The 15,345-nt window shown below is 48.3% G+C and overlaps 1 pseudogene; it reads right to left on the bottom strand.

Annotated features, from left to right (window-relative positions):
• Window positions 1-271: 271 nt before the first annotated feature.
• Window positions 272-3,917, bottom strand: LOC117194188 (annotated as a pseudogene).
• Between the last annotated feature and the right edge of the window lie 11,428 nt (window positions 3,918-15,345).

The following is a 15,345-nucleotide window of genomic DNA, read 5'->3' as shown; positions in this document are numbered from 1 at the left end:
TGCCTACTTACAGGCAAATCGATTGTTGCAGCTGAATGTTCTGCTCTTGCTGCTGCTGCTCCTCCTCCTCCTACTGTGGGCAGTGGCCCAACGTCAATTAGGCAATCCGGCTGAAGGGAATCAGTGTCCGAGCCAGGGCCATAACCGGTGCTGGAGCCTGACCCGGGGTACGGGGCACGGAATCGAAGCGGAAGCGAAAGCCAAATTGCAAACGAAATCGAGTCTAATCTCATCAGAGGGTGGGGACAACAACTGTTTGGGGGGGGGCGACGACGACGTTTACTCTCGACAGCATCCTCGTGGGCGTTGGAGTTCATGAGGGCCGCATGCCGGTGTAGTGGACCGGGGTGTCTCTGCTGAAGGAGTGCGCCTTCTTTCCGGACTGGCCCGAGCCGGAGGTGAGCGTGACGACGACGATGAACACGCCGGCGCTTACAAGGCACAGGAGCACGGTGGCCAGGACGATGCAGACGATGCGCTTGCGCTTGCGATCTGCCTCCTCGTCCTCGTCGGTCTCGTCGCTCAGCGACTTCTTCTTCAGCTTGTGCGAGCCCCCGCCCACGGAGCCTTTCCGCCCGGCTGCCAGCTTGTGGTGAAAGGGTCGCAGCACCTCGGCGGCGAAGGCTGCGTCCGCCAGCTCGTGTTGGTCGAAGCTCAGCGAGGACTTCCGCTCGAAGCTCGGTCGCTTCTCGTCGATGAAGGCGGCAGCAGAGATGGAGATGGGACGGGGACTGCGCTTGATTTCGTCCAGGTTCACGCTCGAACTGGGAACTGCCGTCGACAGCGGACGACTGTTCCGTCGGTGGGGTGAGCTCAGCTCAAAGTCGTCGTCCGCCTGGGCTCCCTGCATTACTCCCGCGTCCCCGATGAAGCTCTTCGACTTCTTCAACGCGCTCAACGTCTCACGATAGCTTCTCAGCCGCATGCTGGCGCTGTGCAGAGCCTTGGCCTGCTTCACGCTCGCGCTGGCGTTGGTGCCCTGGAAGGCGGCCGCTGCCGCCAGGACACCCGGCCGGTGCACGGTCAGCTCCTCCAGGTTGCTGGGCGAGAGGTAGAGCGAGCGTCCGTGCTGTGCCCCCCTCTTGAAGTGGTACGCCGCACTGGCCGCGGCCGCAGCGCTGTGGAGCTGCAGCGGATGGCCTCCGACCGCTGCTGCTGCCGCTGCGGCCGCCGCCGCCGCTGCGGATGTCGAGGGTCTGCCGTCCAGCTCAAGGCTGTGGGTGCTCTGCTGGCGGGAGTGGGGGTGCGGCTCACGTTTCTGCTTGACGCTGCTCGAGGTGGCGGGCGGATGGGTGGCGGTGTGGCTGCTCAGGCCGCCGTCGACAGCACCCTCGAAGGAGCCAGAGGCCTTGCGCAGCCTCTGCACGGCCACGGCGGCGGCAGTCAGCTGGGCGAGACCCAGCTCCTCCATTTTGGTGTGACTGTTGCTGCGCGAGCGCGACTCCACGAAGAGCTCGTTCTCCAGCGATAGGTTCGTGGGGGGGAAGAGATTGCGTCCGTCCATGGGCTCCATGAGATCGTCGTTCAGCGAGGGATGTCGGATCTGGGACTCCACCACGGACTCGGGTTTCGTGCTGGGTCTGCGGCCCGGATCGTTAAAAGAGCGATGCGAGCGGCAGCCCCGACTACTGGGCGACGGGGAACGCGGGATTTCCTTGCCACCGCTGGCACCTCCTGGCGGACCGGGCATCAGGAAGTTGCCGCGCACCGAGCTGGTACGTCGACTGGGTGCGGCCGATCCGGAGGCCACGGCCAACTGTATCTGGTCCAGGGCGGCGGGATCCTGCTGGGCGTGGAAGGAATGCGTTTTCTTCAATGGAAAACTGGTAGACGGATGCACGTCAATAGTGTCGGAGCGCCGGAACATGTTCTTCTTTAGCGGGTGCGTGTGCATCGTCGGGCGTTGGGCGGCGACGACCGTCGGGTTGGGCACATCGTCCACATCGATGAACTGTATGGGGGATGTGCTCCCTCCCAACGGCGAGCGGCCCATACCCATACCCATACCCATACCCATACCCATACCCATACCCATACCCATACCCATACCCATACCCATACCCATACCCATACCCATACCCATACCCATACCCATACCCATACCCATACCCATACCCATACCCATACCCATACCCATACCCATACCCATACCATACCCATACCCATACCCATACCCATACCCATACCCATACCCATACCCATACCCATACCCATACCCATACCCATACCCATACCCATACCCATACCCATACCCATACCATACCCATACCCATACCCATACCCATACCCATACCCATACCCATACCCATACCCATACCCATACCCATACCCATACCCATACCCATACCCATACCCATACCCATACCCATACCCATACCCATACCCATACCCATACCCATACCCATACCATACCCATACCCATACCCATACCCATACCCATACCCATACCCATACCCATACCCATTCCCATACCCATACCCATACCCATACCCATACCCATACCCATACCCACAAGCCCACAAGATAAATGTCCGGCTGCTGGCGGTGATGCTGCTGGTGCTGGTGCTGCTGCTGGCCCTGGCCGAGCACCGGGCTCACCGCGTGGGAGGTGGGTGAGCTCGACGGAAGCGGATGCGAATGGGGGTGTTGGCGGTGCGATTGCTGGTGGTGCGATTGCGATTGCGACTGCGGCCTGTGCGGCCAAATGCTGAAAAGTGTGCAGATGCATCTGTTGTTGTTGTTGCTGGTGGTGTAGTTTTTGTTGTTGTTGTTGCTGATGGTGTAGCTGTTGTTGTTGTTGGAGGAGGTGGTGGGGGGGTTGTTGGCGGGCAGAGAGAGCTGGGGAAAGGGCACCACTGCCAGCGCGCTGGATACCGGGGGCTGGATGGGGTAGATGTTGCTGTTGTGCTGGGAGGGCAAGGGTCTGCGGAGGATGGAGGGCGACTGCCGACCTGGAAAGGGGTAGCGGCGAGGCGGAGCGATGGATCAGCGGCTGCTCACTGATGAGGATGCCATGCTCCATGTCGAGCTTAAGATCGAGATCCATGTCCAAACCGAGATCTCCCATCGAGACGGAGGACGTGGCGGGGGCGTAGTTGTCGATGGCCATGGAGAGGGATCGATGGATTGGCTTTAGCTTGGGTGGTTTCTTTTTGGTGGCGGGATTGTCAAAAGACGTGGTGCCCGAGGTATGCTCCTCGTCCGCCCTCCCGCCGTCAGATAGGGGTCATAGCTGTGCACGGCCACCACATGCTGGTGGCGCTGGTGGTGCGATTGGTGGTGCGATTGCTGCTGCTGCTGCTGTTGCTGGTGTTGCGACGACTGCTGATGCTGCCGACCACCGCTGGTGCCGCCGCGCTCCATGCGGTAGTAGTACTGCCTGGGGTATCTATGGTAGTAATGTGCAATTGTGGTGCTGGTATGTGGTTTGGTGGTATCAGAGGATCAGATATCGGAGGAGCAGATCGGAAGGAAGACCAGGACTGGTTGTGGATGGTTCTATTCGGTTTGGAGCGGTTCGGTTTGATTTGGTTGCGGGTCGGGTCGGGTCAGGTTTGGTTCTACTGTCGTGCCCCCGATACGACGACACTGACCTGCCTTCAGGCTGCCACAATCTGTGGTGGTGCTGGTGCTGGTGGTTTCTCTTGCTCTTGCTTTTCTTCTGGTTGTTTGCTGCTGCTTCTTAACGGTGGTTTATGAAGGTGGTGCTGATTGGTGGATTTGTTGGTGTTTGTGGGGTGCGTGCTCTATTTCTCTAGGTGGTAAATACTTGGGTGCTACACACACACACACGCACATAAACGTACACCGATCGAGGGTTTGGCGTGGGGCGGATGCGGGACACATACATATGTGGCTAGAGGGGTGGTGGTAGTGGTGGTGGAGGTGGTGTTGTTGGTGGGAGGTACACACAGAGAGAGACACACACTCACACACTACGACGGGAACACCGAGAGTGTGGTAGTGCAAAGGCATTCGGCAAGCAAAGGGACAGGACGAGCGAAAAATGCTGCTGCAGCTGGTAATTTGTCGGTATTAATTTTGTATTAATTTTGGTATTATTTGCATTTTATTTCGGTGTTTTCTTTTTTGCTTGTGCTTTTCTCTATCACTGTTGCTGGTGTTGTTGCGGTTGTTGTTGTTGTTGATGATGATTTTTCAGTTAATTTTTCTCATTCTAGTTCGTGCAATTGGATTCCTCTTTGTGCGCTCTCTCTTTTCTTACTCTCTCTCTCTCTTTCTCTCTATTTTATTGTCACATTGTGTATACGTGCTTTTTGTTGTTATTGTTGAAATGAGTTTTTGAAACAAGCTTTTTTTTGTTGTTGTTGTAAAAAATTTTTATAATGTGTTGTTGTTGATGTTGTTGGTGTTATTCTTGCAAAAGTTTTTTTGTATTTTATTGTTTTTGTTTTCTGTTTCTTAAGTTTTTGAATTTGCTTTCTACACTCATTAAAATTGGCAAATACAAAAGCACAACTAGAAGTAAAGAGAGAAATACGTAAAAAAGTATTAGCAAGCTGGACGGCGGGTGGGGTGTGGGGTGTGGGGTGTGGGGTGTGAGGGGTTGGGTGGTTGCAGGGCGGTGGGTGGCGGTGGTGACTGATGCATTGTGGGGTGTACGAGTGTAAAGGCGTGTGTGCCTTGTGCAGAATCGTCGTGGGTGAATGAATGAAAGCCAGCAAGAGTGTGTGTGGGGGGCAGAGAGTAGCAGAAAACAGAGGGAAAGCAAACCAAATGGGTGGGGGACAAGAGTATTAGTGGAATAGAGTAAAATAATGCGCCAAAGCAGCTGCTAATTGAGTCGAGTCAATTATCTTATCTTATCTAATTGGAGAACAATAAAACTTAGTTCGCTGTCAATTCAAAGTGTCTGAAGGGCTAAAAATCAGTCGGTGAAGAAGTGTTGTTCGTGAGTAATCTGTTGCCCCGTTACAAATAAGCTCGACGCTTTAGTTCTTCTCTGTAACAGAGCCAATTCGCTGTTAACACCTCAGGTTAACAACCTGTTACTGCTCCCGGTTACAGCTCTGCTTTAACAGCTGCTCTCTGTTACAGCGCACTGTTTGCGCTCTGAGAGCGGATCGCGTGCTCGCTGGTGATTGACGCTTTAGTTTTTCTCTGTAACAGAGCCAAATCGCTGTTAACACCTCAAGTTAACAGCCTGTTACTGCTCCCGGTTACAGCTCTGCTTTAACAGCTGCTCTCTGTTACAGCACACTGTTTGCGCTCTGAGGGCGGATCACGTGCTCGCTGTCACGATCCAATCATTAGTTTCCCATAAGAACTTTCAATAATAATCACCTAAATCACCGAAATCGAGTCCCACTGTGCATTGCCCACAAAATGTTAATTTCTCTCCACTAAATTTTGCTATAAATTATTAAAACGGTAATCCATTTAGTTGTGGTTCCACTGTGTCATGACTTTACGGCCCTTTTACGATGGCCGACTGGCCATAAGTTGATCACATAGCGGACTCTAATCAAATTTAATCTATGGAAATGCCAGAATCGTTTGCACAAACCACAATTCCCAAACCCCAGCTCCCATCCCACTCCTCACTCCCTCTCCTACTTTTTACCAACAGCGTTAACTCGTTGGCCAATATAATTCATCATTCAGGCATACCTTTTGGCAGGCCCAGGCCCAGACCGAGCCTCGGCACCAGAGCCGGGGAATCGTACGAAACGTTTTGCATAATTTAAATCGACAGGCCACAAGCCCCCTCACTCCCATCCATCCTCTCCGCCTGCCTTCCTTCCGTCGTGGATCGAAAGTCCTTTGGCAGTGCCACTCGCAGTGTTAATTTTTCAAAGCTCATTGATGGATGAGCGCTCCACGGATGACATTTATGTACGTTGACAAGCTCTCGGCTCTCAAATGATGCCCAAACAAAGCTTGTTAAAAATTAACGCCAGAAGTTTCTCCCGATCCCTTGAAACTTACCACTCCCCTTGCTCCCGGCACCCTCTTCCCCAACAAAAACGAGTTAAACATATTAAAATTTGCTTATGCAAGAAGGTAAAGACCCCGCGCAAGGACTGCGCAGCCTGGGGCCTGGAGTCCAAATGCCCAGAAGACACTTAACATCACGTACTTTAAATATGTTTAACGAAGCTTAAGCGAAATGAATTGCGGTTGGGGCGGGTTGGGGCAGTGCGGCAGCGCCTATTCGGAGAAATATGTACACATATCTACACTGTGAAAAACAAGACTAGACCCCCAAAATGGCGAAGAAATCGGGTGAAAAGGGCATACAACAGTTCAAGTGTTGACATGGTTAACTCTCCTTGGGAGTACATTTCCAAAAAGAAGGCGTTTTCCTCAGTGTGCAACCGGAGCACCTGCTATCTGATGTGTACCGTCTATTTGTAACCATATACCATTGTCAATGGCAACCTCTGTGACTGGTTTGCCTTCCAAAGGGAGGCAGTGGCAAGGAGAAAGTGTGCCAAGGAGCGAACATAAGCCTGTTGGAGTCGAGGGTGACTGCTTTGTTCATGGCGTTCTCTGGCTGGATCCTGTGTCTCGACTTGTCACATTTCGGAGCAGTTTAAGTTTTGAGACGAATTCTCTGCAAATCCTAGACACCGTTTGGAAAAGGAGATTTTTTTCGGTATCGTGTTAGGGTCAAAAGCTCTACTGTGATATGTAACCCCCCAAAAAGGTCCTGCATCTGATCCTTCTCTATTTGCTCTTAGTGGTTCCCAAATGTAGCACCCTATTAAGCTGTCTCTCGCCACCTTCTGGCGGTATATTAATTTCCCATTTCTTTTCCCAAGTTAATAAAATTTTTATCTCATTTAGCTACGCCCCTCAACCCCAGCCAACCGCACACAACAGGGCCCGCGGAACACCTCGCTTAATAGACATAAATAATAGTTAATTCACATAAAACTAACATTTACACACCGCCAGTAAACCCAATTTAAAAAGCCATACGTGCGTAATTAAGTCCGCCCCCATTCTGCCCCCAAGTGTCGGTGGAAAAACGATTAAGGGCGAGAGGGCCAGTGTGAGTGGCTGGATGGGTGCTAGATATAGTATGAAAATCAAAGTGGCATTAAACGCACGCCCACGCACTTGGTCAGGATCTCCCGGATACTGCTGGATGGTGGCTGTAACCAAGGGAATCGGGAATGAAAGACCAAATGGAATTGGGAGTGGGATGTGGGCTGTGGGCTAGCGTAAGCGGAAACCGCTTTGGGAGTGTTAAAACGAACACAACTTCGGTTAAGGGTGAGCAATTAATTTCTCTGGTTTCTGGTTAAGCAGAGGCTCAAAACACTCGGAGGAACACGTGCTGACAACCGACGACAACAGATGACACTTAATGCTATTAAATCGGGCGCGGTTGCACTGAATTCTTTTGAGCCTGGCCATAAATGTATTTGCACAAGGACAACTCAACGTTGCCTCTGCTGCTGCTGTCGAGTCCTGCAGTAATCCGATTAAATGCCGAAAATTATGCAAGGAAATGCATCCTCCTGTTTGCTTGCACTCATCAAAGCGATGTCCTCGACGGGGCTGCCGGAGCAGCGAACTCCCGTGGCTCCAGCTCACACACCCCTACGTCATCTCTTCCCCTTCCCCTCCCCCTCACCTTCCCTTGATCCACTCGCACAATTAAATTTTGCCCCCTCTCTCTTGGTTTGGTTTGCTTTTGCTGATTATACTTTATCCTGCAGCCGGGTATCTCCACTCTAATTCGAAGGTTGCGATTCCGAGTGAAGTGATTCGAATACCTGGATTCGGGTCCCCGGGCAGGCGCATTCTAAGCTTAATCCATTTTCCATTTTAATTGCATTCTACACGATGGGGAAAACTGGAACTGAAACTGAAACGGAAACTGAAACTGTTTATACACCCAATGAGGAAAATCCGTTTTAAGTGATTTTCTACGGCTAAACAAACTTTGGGGCTCTCGAGATACTTAAGTGCATTGCATTCGAGATCAATTAACTAAGTGATTGGGACAAAAAACACACAAGTGTGGTGATTAAACCAAAATTTCATTCACTGTTCTGTCTGTTTTGTCTGTGGAGCAGGAGAAAACTATTTGACAAGTCACTTAATCTAATAACAAGTGTTTGAAGAAATGGCTGAACGGCCACTTCTTTTTCTGTTGTTCATTCATATTAATGAATTTGTGTCTCCTTGGGGTGTTTATAAACATCTCTTTCATCCATCTAATCCCAGCTTCTGGCTGTGGAGACGTTTGGCTGTTCGATTGTTTTTAATCAATTTGCATCTCTTCAACTTTCTCTCTTTATGGAGCCTCTCTTTCAAGCTTGCTTTTGTTGGTAAAGCTCTTCATTATACTTCTTTATACATCCATTAACGTGACCCGTAAACACTTTATGGCAGTGTCTTTACTCGTGCGACTAGCCAAAGTTCTCCCCATTCTTTAAGCTTTTCCATGCCCCCCCTGCTGCTGCTAGTACTGCCACTACCGCCTACTGCTGCAAGCAGTGCCTGCAGTCATGCAATATTATTTTAAAACAAATTCCACAATCACAGTGTCCCTGTGTCTGGCTCCAGAGGGGGTCCCGTCCCGGCTCTCTCTTTCTCGCTGCTTTCTCTTAATTTTTTTTGTTCTTTTTTTTATTGTTGCAGGCGTTTCCTTGGGGCTGCTGTCAGTGGCAAAAATGCAGAAGCTAAAGTCGCAGGGAATGGCCGCTGAGCGTTTTGGACTTTCAATTTAATTTGAATTGTTTTTTGGATGGCAAGCATTTTACTGCTTCTTCTGTTGCCACTGCTTCAAGTCTTAGTTTGGGCCACGCCCTGTACATAAGCTTATTAAGAGCGCTTAGTTCTTTAATAAACAATCGTAAAAACTTTCGAAAATACTGGCGAGTGCAGGCAACAACTCTGGCCGCATTATTTCCCCTCATCCATCCTTCACCGCACATCGGCCATCAGGCTTCTGAGTCGGAAATCTAAACGAGGAATTACGAACACACACAGAAAATATGAACTTTTCCGGAGGAATAGGTGGAGGATGGAGGTTGGAGGTTGGATGGGTGGATAGTGGCCGGGTCCCCGGGTCAGTTGTGGCAGCCAGAGCCAGATAACAGCCACAGCCACAGCGCCATCGGTGGCAAATTCAATTAAATAACTGCAGAGTAAAACTTTCACAAAACACAATTCAACAAATTCTTGAATGCTTTGCTACACTTTTGACACAATTTATACACAACTTTACCCTCTGTACGTACTCTTCTACAGATATCTGAGGACCCATAAACCACAGAAACAGAAACAGCAACAGCTCCTAGAGAAGATTCACCATCATTCCATTTCGCTTATCGCTTTTGGGCACCTCACGAACCGATCTGTAATGAAGGGCCACGGCATAAAGTTTAATTTACCCAGGATTCTCGTACATGAAGACTGTGTTGGCCAAACAAAAACCGAAACGGAGACGTACACCTAAACAAGAACAGCAACGCAAACGGAAGGAAGACAAACACATGGTTCTGGCCGGGCCCAGAGGGTTGGTAGGTCTTCTCCGTTAGCCTTCCTCCTGCAAGGATACCAGCTATATTCTTGTTTATGGCACTCGCATACGCTTTGCTTTTGTTGTCTCAACTTATGTATGGTGATTCACAAAGTCTGCCGTAGTGGCAAGACTATGCGAGGACTCTGCTCCGTAAATTGTTGTTTAATATGTTTTCCTATTTGTTGAGTAATTGTTTCTCTGGCCTGCAGCACGCGCCGGGGCACACAAGAAGAGGAGAGCCATTTGCTGACAGCCCCAAAAAGTAGGCCATGAATATTTCATGCGGCCCAAGAGGTGAGAAAAAATACAGGGCAGGGTGGAAAATGTTCCAAAATTAATTTTTCCTGCCAGAAAGGATTTGAAAAGTTTTTGTCAGCTTTCGCAAAGACTTTTACTCATGCTCTCGGCGAAAAGTATAAATAAAGTAGCACTCTCCGATGTTGTTTTTATAAATAGAGTCCAACAAGAGATTTCCATGAGCAGAAAATCCCCATGGATCCAACTGGAACACATTGAAAGTCGTGCCACAGTGCGTGGAAACTTCATTAAATGACACGACGTAAATAAGAGCCGCAAACAAATGGCTGCCAGGGCCCCACCACATTATATGTACATATATTGTGAATATAAATATAAATCTATATGTGTGTGTGAGTCTTGCGTCTGGGTTCGATTTGTGGCGTTCTTTTAGCATCATGTAAAAAGTTGTTCGTTGTTTGTGCTTACAATGTAACCTGACAGGGGAATTGAATGTATTTATGCTGCCAAAAGCAGAGAAAAATAGGAGGGCGAAAGAGTATTGCAAAAAAATTTGGCAGCAGGCAAGGCAGGCTAGCGGCTCGGAATCAGCACGTGCCACGCCCCTTTGCTGCACAATTTTTCGCAATAACTCAGTCGCAGTAGCAGAAGCAGCAGCAGCTGCTGCTGCAGTGGAAATTGGCAAATTGGAAGCCAAAAGCGACACCGAAGAAGGACGTGACGTGAGTTTTGTGGAACCTTATTGATTCGTTTATGTGGGATAATTTGACAAACATAAATAAATTAGGCCAGGGGCAGGTATACAAGAGGTTGCCGTTTCCCGGAACGGAAATTGGCAAGGTAACAGGAAATGGCAGAAGCAGAAACAAAGGCAAACAGCAGCGGACGGACAAGGCTGCGTTGGAAACATAGTAACATTTCCCCCAGCGGAGCGGATCTCAGGTGTTTGCTCTGGCCTTTGTTGCTGCCAATGCCTTTTCCCGCTGGCAGACGCTACAGCGGCGCCCTGCCCTGCCCAGCCCTGCCCTGCCCTCTCCAAACAGCTCCTTGGCTAATTAATATATTCTGGCACGGCAAGGCCATAAGCAGCAGAAGCAGCAGCAGAACAAAAAGGATATTCACAACATGAAAAGCACTTTGTAGGGCCACTTGTAAGGATGTGCGATACATATCCCCGTACTTGAAGTAAGCACATTCTAAACGCTGACACTGATGCTTGACACGAATGACGTGATGAATGTCCTCAGAAGTTGTTCTTTCTGTCGTAACTCTCTCTCTGCTTCCCCGCCCACCTCTTTTTTGACGAATGTCTTCTGCTGGATCCAGCACGCAAAACAATTTCAAGTGTCGTCAGTGCCATTCCAGTGCTCCATCATATGGGGTATGTTCATTTGTTGCTATCTCATCTCACCTGACCCCCATGCCACGTGGACTGCTTGCAGTTTATCAGCGACAGCTGCATAGAAATAGCACCGCACGGAAATCGCATAAATCTTATGGGGATCCCTGAAAAGGACTTTAACAAAAGCAGGCTCCAGTAGTGGGTGTGTTACGACGGTGAGATACTTATTAGTAGTACTGATACTGACGTTTGGAGTGGATTAGGAAATTGTTTATTGGTTTAAAGGGATTTTGTTACAACTTTGATACCTATGGCTCTTAAAATAAACAAGGTTTATGCCTCTAACAGAAAGAAAAACCCAGCCATATAGATGGGAAATGCATAACCATTCTATATGAATTTGCAAAGGAGAGGAATGAATTTCATTGACTTACCCCCACCACAGGGCATGTTACGTATACGTTATACGTCCACATATGCTTGCACATTTTTGATAGAAATTCGAATTCTTTTGCCATTTTCCTAGTTCTGTATGTGTAAGCTGATTACTTTCCAAGCATAGAGTTTGGTTTCTTTCCTGTTATTTTTCTCAACCAAGGATTAGCGCAGCTCAAGCAAACAGCAAATGTATCTGTGTGTGCGAGTATCTGGCCCAATGTCCAGTGCGTATGTGCCGTTACTTTGACAACGCAAGGATCCGGCAAAAAATCAACTATTTTCCGAGAAATCAGAGCTGGCATAAAGTGAAATATGGTATTATTTTCAATTTCATTTCAATGAAAATCCGAATAATTCCTTTTATGGCATTTTGTGTTTCACTCGACTGAATCAAAGTAAATTTGTTTAATAATTTTGCTAGAGCCGAATGAAAATCAATTCAGTATCAGGGCATAAACTATCATCTTGATTATGCCGAGAAAGTCGAGCAGGGCTTAACTATCACTTTGTTGAATGTACAATTACCGAATGGCATTCAAAGGGGCCTTGGAATATTCTCGAAGCTGGAGGAAGGCAATGCACTCCGGGGTCACCGACTCCTCCGAATGGGTGTCTCATGCAGGCATCTCAATTGGTCCTCTGAGGATGCGCCAAACGTCACTCATAACTCGTCACTCATCTACATAGTAATTGGCTACAGTTGAGGGGGAAACAAATTAGAATTGGTAATAAAATTGTAATCCTTCTCTCGGCTCTACTCGGCACTCCCCTCCCCCCCCACAACACCGACATCGCCATCGTCATCGCCATCGCCATCCAATCTCAGCGTCGAGTTGGAAATGTAATTTCTGCTCAAAATACATTTGATTACGAAATTAGCACAGTTGTGTGTCTGACGTGCCTCTTCGGTATGTGGCAGCATATTAATGGGCCTGCCACAATGACCGCAGAGGAGTCTAGATGATTGCTGTCTGAAATGGAGTCCGAGTCTGGGGCTGCGGCTGGGGCTGTATGATGGAAGTGTGTTAGTGCCAAAGTCGATTTCAGCTGCTGCTGCATGTTGAAAATTTGAAAATTCATGTATACCCCGAGACGTGGATGTGTTTGTGTTTGTGCGGGCTCTGGGGCAGAGGCCATGACCATTACATTCAATTCGTGAGAGAGCTTGAGCCCGGGGATTGACCGCAGGGGGTCAACTTATTTGATGTTGATGATGACGATGATGATGGTTTTCCAAGCTAAACTGCCTGGCCCTCTGCAAAACCCATCACATTCCCACAAAGTCTCCTTCAAAAGGGATAGCCGATAAGGTCAAGAAAATTAATTATTCCGTTTCTGTGTGTGGCCCGAGAAGATTTCGATATAATAACATAAATGCAACGCAAAGAAAATTATGTTTGCCGAATGCAAATGAGCATTTTCACAGAGCGGCATTATTAATTGACGTGGGCAACGAAAATTGTCAATTGCATTATTATCATGTTGCACTCGGAATTATTTGCCTGGGAAATGCCAGGCCAGCCCACATTTTCTGTTTTGTTGACGTCAATGCCAATATCAGGGATTGTCAAAATATGTATAGCTTGTTTTTCATTTGAATTTGTGGGATACTCCTACGCAAGCCAGCCCCGCTGCAACTGCTCGCACCGTCCACTCCACAGAATTGCCTGCAACCTTGCCACGCGTGGTCGCACAAAGCGTATGCCGAACCATGCATATCACTTGCAATTTATGCAGAGATGGCTGGGTATGGAATGTAGTGCGGCTCCATTCTAAGGCAAAACAGCATTGAAAAACTCCCTGTCCTTCCCAATGAAGACTTGCATAGCAATTGATACGAGTAGCAGGTGAGCTACAGCCCCTGATACCCCGTTGATAAGAGTCATTTTTGCAGGATCAAGGGGGTGTGTCTGTGAATAAACTGCCAATGGGCAGAGTACTGCAATCTTGATTGCGTTTGAATGAAGAAAATTTGCGGACATGCATATCTCAGCAACCTTGGGCCCCTCTGAGCCAGTAGAGATTAATGCTGCATTCATGCTGGGCTCTGGATGTTCCCTTCTGTAAGTTGGAGGTACAAGTGTTCTACGATTGAAGGCTTCTTACAGCTACAAAACCAATTAGATTAAGAGGCTTTTGATGTTTTGCAATGGGTGTCATTCTACCGGTGGAAGCTGGAAAAGCATGACTGAAAGGGGTAACAACTACTTAACTTAGTTATGTGCTAAAGTCAGAATTCAGTTAGTATTGAAAGATTTGGAAGCTAGCAGCTACACTGCAAATATACTATTTAATTTCCAACCCCAGAGGAAATTACAATAAAAATGACTGAAATGTTGAATTTACTTCTTTGTGCGTACTGGTTACTAAGGCATTTACGAAAAGCATCTTAAGAGTTTATCTTTTATTTCCAGCTCCAGGGCTGAAGCTTCTGTTACTACACTTGGCTACACTGAAAACAGTTTATGTTTTTTGCGTAATTACCCGGGCTACATGCTACAGTCCCCTCTCCTTTTCTGTTGCCGCTACATTGTGTGTGTGTGTTTGTGTGAAAGTTTGTTTTAAAAATGCACATTGCCAAATGGCATGAATATAAATTTGTAAAAATATTATATTATTCCCTGAGTCTAGGACAGCAGAGAAGGAATGGAGTAGGAAGAGAGCGAAGTGTTAGGAGGAGCGAGAGAGGGGAGATAGAGAAGTAGCTGGGGGAGCATGGGAAATTACTTGTAATGAATAAATAAACATGCGACCGCACATGTATCTCCCTCTCCCCTGGTCTCGCCCTCTTTCCCTTCTCGCTCCATTATATTTCTCTTTCTTTTCCAGTGACGCTGCTCATGTTCGTTCCCGTTATGCTACACACGCAAATAGTTGACATTTTCCATTTGCATCAATTCCGTTGCTTGGCATATTTCACATTTTGTCTCCCTCTCTGTTTCATTTACCGTTATGGTTATTGATATTGACGCTGCTCGATGTAGCTCTTACTGAACCTCTGCTGGCTGCTCTCTTTTTGCTGCTGTTCTGCCGCTGCTCTGCTGCTGCTCTCTCCCACTCTATCTGTCTGAGTGCAAGTATAAATTAAAGACATTTCGCTGGCTCTCTACCTACGTAGCTCTCTCTCTCTGCCCTCGATTCTGCTGCAGCTTCTTACACCTGATTTTTTGCTTACTATGCTCTCTTACCCTAGCGTCGGGTATGACGACTTTGCAAAAGGGTGTTCTGCGTCTTATTCTGTCAATATACTCGGTACTCCTATTGGAGGTTTTTTTTCGTAAAACTAGTCCATATAACTCTTATTCTTCTTTAAGCTGCCATAGAATCAAGGGTATCTAATCTTCGGAAGCCGAAATTCCACCATCTTTTTGGCTGCCTTGGCCTCAGCCTCAGAATCTGCCTCTGGTCTCGCTCTGGCTTCTGTTGCTTTTGTTTTTGTTTCTGGTGACACATTGACAGCTTCGAGAGTTGCTTTTCATTTGTATTTGCCGTCGCACTTGTCGTGGCTTTGGCCCCGCTCTGCCTCGCGAGATTGACTTTTCCCGTTAATGCTTGATACAATTTCCAACTCCAAGCTTCAGGGTACTCATATGTATGTGCTACATTATGCTGCCAATGAAGCCACTGTCGGAATAGTCGAACTTGTACTCGTTTCTTTTTGTTTGCTTTGTATCCCCTAGTGCATTACTCTAATCAGCAAGGGAATTCAATGGCTTCTACCCTCCTCTCGCCGACTGCCTCTCCCTCCCCCGCCCCACTGTTTGCATAGTTGCTCTATGGGCAATCTGTGAAGTGAATACAT

Source organism: Drosophila miranda, assembly GCF_003369915.1.
Source record: "Drosophila miranda strain MSH22 chromosome Y unlocalized genomic scaffold, D.miranda_PacBio2.1 Contig_Y2_pilon, whole genome shotgun sequence".
NCBI lineage: Eukaryota > Metazoa > Arthropoda > Insecta > Diptera > Drosophilidae > Drosophila > Drosophila miranda.
Note: the sequence above shows the minus strand (reverse complement) of the source record. Positions and strands in the feature narration are given on the sequence as shown.